This window comes from Ahaetulla prasina, chromosome 4, assembly GCF_028640845.1.
Source record: "Ahaetulla prasina isolate Xishuangbanna chromosome 4, ASM2864084v1, whole genome shotgun sequence".
NCBI lineage: Eukaryota > Metazoa > Chordata > Lepidosauria > Squamata > Colubridae > Ahaetulla > Ahaetulla prasina.
Window position 1 is genome coordinate 36,708,968 of NC_080542.1, and position 8,979 is coordinate 36,717,946.

The following is an 8,979-nucleotide window of genomic DNA, read 5'->3' on the forward strand; positions in this document are numbered from 1 at the left end:
ATTAAAATATATATTCTAATATTTCCCCTATCTAATTTTTGTTCTATCTATTATTTTTGTTTATTCTATTAAAATATATATTCTAATATTTCCCCTATCTAATTTTATTTCTGCCTCTATCAGCTTACAACAAGCTCTCTTAATGTTTAAGAGGCAATTCTTTAGTGTTTCAATTTTTATTCATTTTTTTACTCGCCTCCCACACTCCTCATCTTTATCTCTGTCTTTATCTATATCTTTCTTGTTCAGTCTAAGCATTTCTTCCAGTACAAACTTATACTGGCGATTCTCCCAAATCTCAGTCTCCTTATCAAAAATGTCTTCCTGTCGGTCCAATTGTTGATTTATGTTTTATTTTCTTGGTCTTTCTTCCTTTATCGGCTGGTTTGTCAATCCTATTTTTTGCTCCAGTCCTTGATTTATACCTTGATATTGCCACTTTATCTGTTCTTTCCGCATCTTTTGTTTGCCATTTGTCTGGTCTTCCTCATTATCGAGCTTTTGCTTAATTTGCTTGTTTTTCTGATCCCCGTTTTTTTCCCTGTTCGTAGTCAATTTGCTGGTTTAAGTAGCCCATTTCATCCAATCTTTCTATTACTTCCACCAATTCCTGGGCAGTTTGGTCTTTATATATTGTTCTTTGCAGAATATTTTCCATTTTCTCATCTATACCATCCATTGATATGTTTATATTTTGGAACAACAAAGTCATCTCATTGAAAAGTCCTCTAATTTATTTTTATTTTATTTATTTATTTTGTCATAACAGTATATATAAGCATAAGCATGAAAATAACTATATTATATTGGAAATATTATATTTGAGAGATTTTATTTGAAATGATATTTGATCGATGGAGTAGTATTGGAAGATTGGATATTAAATGTTATGACAATTGAAGAAATATATAAGTGATGAAAATTTGAATTTGAGAAGCTGGATTGTAATTTAAGAAATGGACTTATGAAATTTGAAGGAATATACAAGTGGGTGAAAAAAAATTGAATTTTAGAAGATGGACTAATTTTTAAAATGGACTGTAAGAAGAACGGACATTAAATGTTATGGCAATTGAAGAAATATATAAGTGATGAAAATTTGAGTTTGAGAAGATGGACTGTAATTTGAGAAATGGACTTATGAAATTTGAAGGAATATACAAGTGGGAAAAAAATTGAATTTGAGAAGATGAATTAATTTTAAAAATGGACTGTAAGAAGAAGTAATATGTGACGTTGGTATCGCTTCTTTTCTTTTTTTCTTTTTATTATTCTTTCCTATCTCTTTATTTTTATTGTGAGGGGATCTAAAGTTTCAAATTTTTAAAGGTGGGAGTTTATGTTTATTTTGTATACTTTAACTTGTGATTGTTGGTCATAATACCCGGTATTTGCTCTGGGAAGTCTGGGGGGGGAAAGGGGGGGAAATGATACATGGATTGATTATTAATGTACAGTAATTTTTGAAGATATGAAATTAAAATTTAAAATGATATTGGGGATGCTCGACTGCCATTTCAGAAAGAAAAGGAGAGAGGAGTAGAAGGAGGGAAGAAAATAGGTAGGAAAGAGTAGAGAAGGAGGAGGGGAATAAGAAGGTTAGATAGAATAGAATAGAATAGAATAGAATTTTATTGGCCAAGTGTGATTGGACACACAAGGAATTTGTCTTGGTGCATATGCTCTCAGTGTACATAAAAGAAAAGATACGTTCATCAAGGTACAACATTTACAACACAATTGATGGTCAATATATCAATATAAATCTTAAGGATTGCCAGCAACAAGTTATAGTCATACAATCATAAGTGGAAAGAGATTGGTGATGGGAACTATGAGACGATTAATAGTAGTGCAGATTCAGTAAATAGTCTGACAGTGTTGATGGAATTATTTGTTTAGCAGAGTGATGGCCTTCGGGAAAAAACTGTTCTTGTGTCTAGTTGTTCTGGTGTGCAGTGCTCTATAGCGTCGTTTTGAGGGTAGGAGTTGAAACAGTTTATGTCCAGGATGCGAGTGATCTGCAAATATATTCACGGCCCTCTTCTTGATTCGTGCAGTATACAGGTCCTCAAAGGAAGGTTGGTTGGTAGCAATTATTTTTTCTTCAGTTCTAATTATCCTCTGAAGTCTGTGTTTTTCTTGTTGGGTTGCAGAACCGAACCAGACAGTTATAGAGGTGCAAATGACAGACTCAATAATTCCTCTGTAGAACTGAATCAGCAGCTCCTTGGGCAGTTTGAGCTTACTGAGTTGGCGCAGAAAGAACATTCTTTGTTGTCCTTTTTTAATGATGTTTTTGATGTTAGCTGTCCATTTGAGATCTTGCGATATGATAGAACCTAGAAATTTGAAGGTTTCTACTGTTGATACTGTGTTGTCAAGTATTGTGAGAGGTGGAAGTATGGAAGGGTTTTTCCTAAAGTCTACCACCATTTCTACGGTTTTGAGTGTGTTCAGTTCCAGATTGTTTTGGTTGCACCACAAGGCTAGTCGTTCGACCTCTCGTCTATATGCGGATTCGTCATTGTCTCGAATGAGACCAATCACTGTTGTGTCATCTGCGAACTTCAGTAGCTTAACAGATGGATCATTGGAGATGCAGTCATTGGTATACAGAGAGAAGAGAAGTGGGGAGAGCACACAGCCTTGGGGGGCCCCTGTGCTAATTGTACAGGTATTTGATGTGATCTTGCTTAGCTTCACCTGCTGCTTCCTGTTTGTTAGGAAGCTTGTGATCCACTTACAAGTCTGTTCCGGTACCTGTAGCTGGTTTAGCTTAGTTAGAAGAATATCTGGAATAATGGTATTGAATGCTGAACTAAAGTCTACAAAAAGGACCCTTGCATAGGTCTTTGGAGACTCAAGATGTAGTAGGATGTAGTGCAGAGCCATATTAACAGCATCATCTGTTGATCTATTTGCTCAGTATGCAAATTGCAAGGGGTCTAACAGCGGATCCGTGATGGTTTTCAGGTTAGAGTTAGGGTTAGGGTTAGGGTTAGGGTTAGATAGGGTGGAAGAAGGGAGGAGTGGAGAAGGAGGAGAGGAAGTAGTAAAGTGAAGGAGATGAAAGATGTGAAAGTAGTAGAGGGTAGAGAGGGAGGTTGTGAAGAAAGGAAGTGGCAATCGGGCAGGCCTGAATCAGTAATAAATAAAAATTAATGATTAATGATGGATAATAGTTTGCACATAAATATGATGTTGAAAAAAATGAAATAAAAATTATTTATAAAAAAAAAGAAAAAAGAAAATAACTATAATATATAAGCATATATATAAGATTAAGTATGTAATAACTATATTAATTGGATATAATGAAAGGAAACAATAGGACAGGAACGGTAGGCCCGTTTGTGCTCTTATGCCCGCCCCTTACAGACCTCTTAGGAATGGGGTGAGGTCAATAGTAGACAGTTTTTGGTTAAAGCTTTGGGGATTTTGAGAAGAGACCACAGAGTCAGGTAGTGTGTTCCAAGTATTAATAACTAATAATTAATAACAGAAGTCATATTTTCTGCAATCAAGATTGAAGCGGTTAATATTAAGTTTAAATCTATTGTTTGCTCTTGTATTGTTGTGATTGAAGTAGTCTTTAATAGGAAGGACGTTGCAATAGATGCAATTTCCACAGCTGTTTCTTCAACTCCAGTCATGATAGCAATATAAGTACATTAAACAGTAAAAGTCTCAATCTATTTCAAGGAAAGTTCAAAATTATACCTTTCTAATCTTCAGTAGATGGCACATTCCTCTCAGATTTCCATGGTGCCTTTTTTCCAGCAGATGTTAATTTCAGTCAGATGCCATTTATTTCCAAGCAAAGTCATTTATTTAGGCGGGCCACTTCCAACATTTACTCCATATTCTAAAAATCCATGCTATTTTCTAAATTTTTTGAATCTGTTCTATAATTTTGGTCTTTTATTTTAATTTCCTAGAGTTTTTTTATAAAATGTCTCTCTTATTTCCATCTCTGGTAAGTGTAAGACAATAAACAGTTAAAGGTCACAGCCCTCCACTGGATATCAGATACTGCTTTCCTCCTCTAAATTTCCAGGAATCTAGAAGTCACTTTTCCTTTCATCAGTAGTTGACGCTCTCAAACTTACTTTTCATCATAGATCTCAGAAGTGTTTATTTTCACAGCTTAAACAATTATCCTTTTGGACTCTCTTATCACAGATTTTTTATTTTCCTTGGGGTCAAATTTTAAGTAGAAGAAGAAACACCTCACCCAGAAGCAATCATTGTTCATTCTGTTCACTCCTACACTTTCCTAGATGCTTTGGCTGTCCCCAGCTTCATGGCAGCCATGTTGACTGCCGCTGCTCCTCAACTTTGGATGAGAGGGATTTTCCAAGTCAGGGAGGAGAGATGCGGCTCTCCTCAACCTGCAAGGAGCCCCCTTTATTTCACCATCCCTCCAAGGTGGCTATGGCTCCTTTTGGAACCCTCCAACAGGGAGAGCTAGGAGCAGGGCCAAAGAGCTCATGGTCCTTGCCTCCGACGCCACCAGAAGCTAGCTAGCTAGCTATCCATTCCATATTGCTCCAGTTCCTGCTTTTCTAGCTATAGGTGTAGTGGTTATGGCACCACATTAAAAACCAGGAGACCATCTGAATAAGTTTTGGCTAGTTACTCTCTCTCAACTCAACTTGTCTCACAGGGTTGTTGTTCTGTCCCCACTACACGTTAGTCTGTGTCAGCTCGACATGCAGCTAAACCAGGGGTGAAATGTAAAAATGTTTGCTACCGGTTCTGTGGGCATGGCTTGATGAGCATGGCTTGGTGGTCATGTGACTGGGTGGGCGTGACCAATTTGACATCACTTACTGTTAGAGCCAGGAGCTGCACATTTTGAAACACATTCTGCCCTTCTGAAGCCCCCAACGCTTTGAGTTTCCCTCCGCCACCCAAGCGAACATCGGAGTCTTCTCTTGCGGAAGCAGAATCCAGGCACAGAAATGGAAAAATGGGGGTGGGATGGGGAGGAGAAGGTGTCAGAAGCAGAATCCAGGCATAGAAATGGAAAAACAAGGGGGGGAATGGGGAGAAGGTGTAAAAAGCAGAATCCAGGCACAGAAATGGAAAAATGGAGGGGGAAAATGTGGATGAGAAGGTGTAAGAAGCAAAATCCATGTACAAAAATGGAAAAATGCAGGGGGGGGGGAATGGGGAGAAGAAGGTGTAAGAAGACATTTCCTTAGATTGCTGACGTTTGGCGATCTAAGAAAACGTCTTCCAGCTCTTCAAGATCAACTTTAAGATGCAAACAGCAAAAATAGTGGCAGCAGGAGCAACAGGAGTGTGTGTGTGTGTGTGTGTGTGTGTGTGTGTTTGTGTGTCCCTCTGCAAGGACTTGGAGGCTGACATCGCCTCTCTTAGGAAAAGAGGTGATGAAGCCCTGACTGTCAGCTGGGAGAGGAGGACCATGGAGGGACACACACACACACACACACACACACACACACACACGTCACCCCCGCTGCCACTACTTTTGCTGTCAGCTTCTCAGAGCTCTTAAAAGTTGATCTTGAAGAGTTGGAAGAGGTTTCCCTAGATGCTCCAAACAATGAGTTTGGCAGTGTAGAAGGCAGGGAAGCATGGCAGGGCTGCGGGCCTTGGATTGGTTTGGGGGCATGGCTAGCCAGCAGTTGCTACCGGTACGGCGAACCATCCCTAATCTCCACTATTGGTTCTCCCGATCCAGTCTGAACCGGTAGCATTTCACTCCTGAGCTAAACCAATAAAACGGACTGTATGTGTAGATCTGAATGGGAGAACAGGATATCATAAAACTGAGGAAAATAGGGATACATACAGTGAAAATCAAATATAAGATAGACAGTATTAAGTTAGGCTGAACCTAACAATAGAAGCAAACTGAATCTCACCAGCGATGCTCTTTGTGTGGGATGTGAGTTTGTTCTTTGATGACCATGTGCCACAGATTAAAATGGCTGCTTCTTCCTTCTCCAAATGCTAAAGAAAATGGAGTCTGGCTTCCCAGCATGCACTTGGTTTGAGAATGCGGGCTGATGGAGTCAGCTTCAAGTAATATAGTTGGGGTATATTTGTCTTTCCACCCACTAGATAGGGCTAGAGAGAAACAACATATAAAGCTATATGTGGCGTGACACTCCCTGCCTGGTATCAACAGATAACCATTTGAGTTCTGAGGTGGTAGCATTAGATGAGCTGCCATCACTTTTGCTGTTATGGTTGACAATAAGGTGGTGTCACTGAAGTTTCCAATGAGGCTTCTGGGAACATGGCAGTGATCTAAGTCCGGAATATAACATCTCATTGCTAGCTTCTGCTTAGGCTTGCTGAGGTCCTTTGATATCTATCCAGTACCATTCTGTGGTAATGGGACCCAAGTCATGTCAGAAGTTATCTGGACAGTGACTTGGCTTTGAGGCTTGTACATCACTGCTCCTGTTACTGTGAGGCTGTCTTAATGTTCTGCATTGGATGAAGAATCTCCATTCATCCAGGATCTGTGAGATGTTGAACATGCTTCCTTAAGAAAATGTTCTTGCTTGCAAGCCATGTCCATTAGCAGATGCAGATCAGGAGATTTGCCCGTCTGTGAAGTGGTCTTTTTTCCTTTGTGTTTAATTTGGACGGATGAAACTTAATCTTTGGCATGCTTGCTGGGGAACCGGTCTCTGAAATGAGGAAACCAGTTTGTTCTTAGGATGCAACAGTCTCTGATGTATTTGTTACACACCTTGTGTCAGGATCCTCTTGTGACTGACTGAATGGAAATTGCTTTTGAAATGGAAGATACTGCAGAAGACTGGTCCAATTGCTCTTTGACCTTTGCTGATGCTTGTGGTAGGGAGCATGCTACAGTTTATTCTGTATTGCTAGGTTGGAGTCATCTCTGTGGTCTGAAGAAGGGTGATTCGGCTGTCACTATCCTCTTTGACTAATCCCTGCCCTATCTTTTCTAAAAGGAGTTTGTCCTCAGTAGATGCTCCCAACTGATTACCATCTTTTGGAAGACTATGCACCAGGTTTTACTTACCTTTACTACCGGTTTGCAGCGGGATTGCGCACACACGCACTTGCTTCTGCGCAGAAGCTTTCTGATAACATCAGGGTTGGTGGGCAGAGCCTTTCCCAGTTTTACTACCGGGCTGCAAGAACCAGTCCGAACCAGGGGCAACCCACCACCGCTGTTCACCTCAAATGACCTTGGTCACTGTCACAGGTGAAGTTGTCACTAAAGGAGCCTTTTGAAGGGACAAAGCAAATGAGTAATGTGCAGTGGTTTTTTTAAGAGGAATTGGTTGTGGCATGGCTGAAAGATAGAAGGATGTCTATTCTCTAATGTGCTCGTCAGCATGCTGCTAACAGAAGTTGGTTTGTGCATGCTTCCTAAACAGACATTTCCTATAATGAATCCACCCTAGGTCTAATTTCTGGGCGTAGGGAGCATTGTGTGGACTATTGGTCTGAGTTCTCACCTTGTGGACTCATCAAGTATCTCTCCTAGAAGCAAGACTATCTGAGCCTGAGGATTGAGCTCTGGTATCAGATGGACTATATGGTTCAAATGTAGGTGATGAATTGCTGCATCTGGTGTAGGGATTTCAGATCTAAAGGTCAGGTATTTGGTTGCATTCAATAAGAGTTGGTAAAGTCAGGCATGTTTTCCTATCTACCGACTCGACTTGGTAGTCGGGGCCTTTAATGACAAAGGCATCAAAGAAGGCTGAGCTGGCTAAAGACCTATTACTTTGGTTGTCTTGAATAGCATAAAGCTTAATGGCTTTGTCTGTTTGGCCTGCTGGGTAGACTCTGACTAAACAGATTTTGGAGTAGGACTTGCTGTCTGCAATCTCTTTGCAGACTTCTGTGCATTTTGTTTTGATTTCTGCTGTGGTTGTAGTAGTGTGTTCTTCCTTCCTGCTGTGCTCGCTGCCACTGTAAGTGTGTTGTAAAGTCCATGGTGCTAGCCCTGGGTATAAAGCTGTGTTGTGGTCTGTGCTGTCACATTCAATGCATTTTACACTGACCTTACAGTCATTGGCAAGGTGGGAGACTGATGAGCAGCACTTTAGCAGATGTTCGCTTTCAGGAAAGCTTTGCGATCTTCCATGGACTTCTCCCTGAAGGCTCTGCATTTTAGGGGAGGATGTGGCTTCTGGTGTAGAAGACACTGCTGTTGTGTCTTGCCCGCCCTCAGAGCAGCCGGGGCCTTCTTACCTGCTCCTGAACACTGAGGAATGTATGCCTCCCGGCCCAAGTCCTGGCTCCATGCCCACACAAACTGCAGAAGAAGGAGCATCTCCCGGCCCCAGCCCTGACTCCATGCCCAGGCAAACGGAGCAGCTAGACCCCTCCCCCTCCTCCACAGCATGTGAGCCTGAGGAGGGTTTATTCCCAACAGCTGCTGATTGGTGTGACCCTCGCATCAGAAGGCTGGATGGGCGGAGGCAACAGAAGGAAGGGAGGGGCAGGCCTTAATGAGTGCTGAGTCATGGAGCCACACCCCATGGCCTATATAAAGGATCTGCTTTCTGGCAGTCTCTGAGTCAGGCAAAAGTCGAACTTATCTTGCTGAAGTCACTTACTGGTCTCCTGCCTGCTCTGAGGACTTTGCTAGGACTTTGGGCAGAGCTGCAGAGGCAAGCCTGATTTGGATTTCCCTGACCCGGCCGTCAGCGGAGGAGTGGGACACGACAACTGCTTACCAGGATCTCTGATCTCCGTTTCTATGAGAGAGGAGCTGGCAGACCTGTGAAGGGAATCTGGAGGAGTCACACATTAGTTTTGTGGACTGCTACTGGAGGATTGCGAGGATTATGTTCTGAAGGAGCAGCACATGACAATGTGAAGTCAATGCTAGGATCATTTTTTATTTTAGCTTGTTGGCACACGAAGTCCACAAAAACAGAGAAGGGGGGAAATGGAACATTGTGTTTTTTTTGTATTTGGAGCCATGTGTGAGCCACTGTTTCTGTA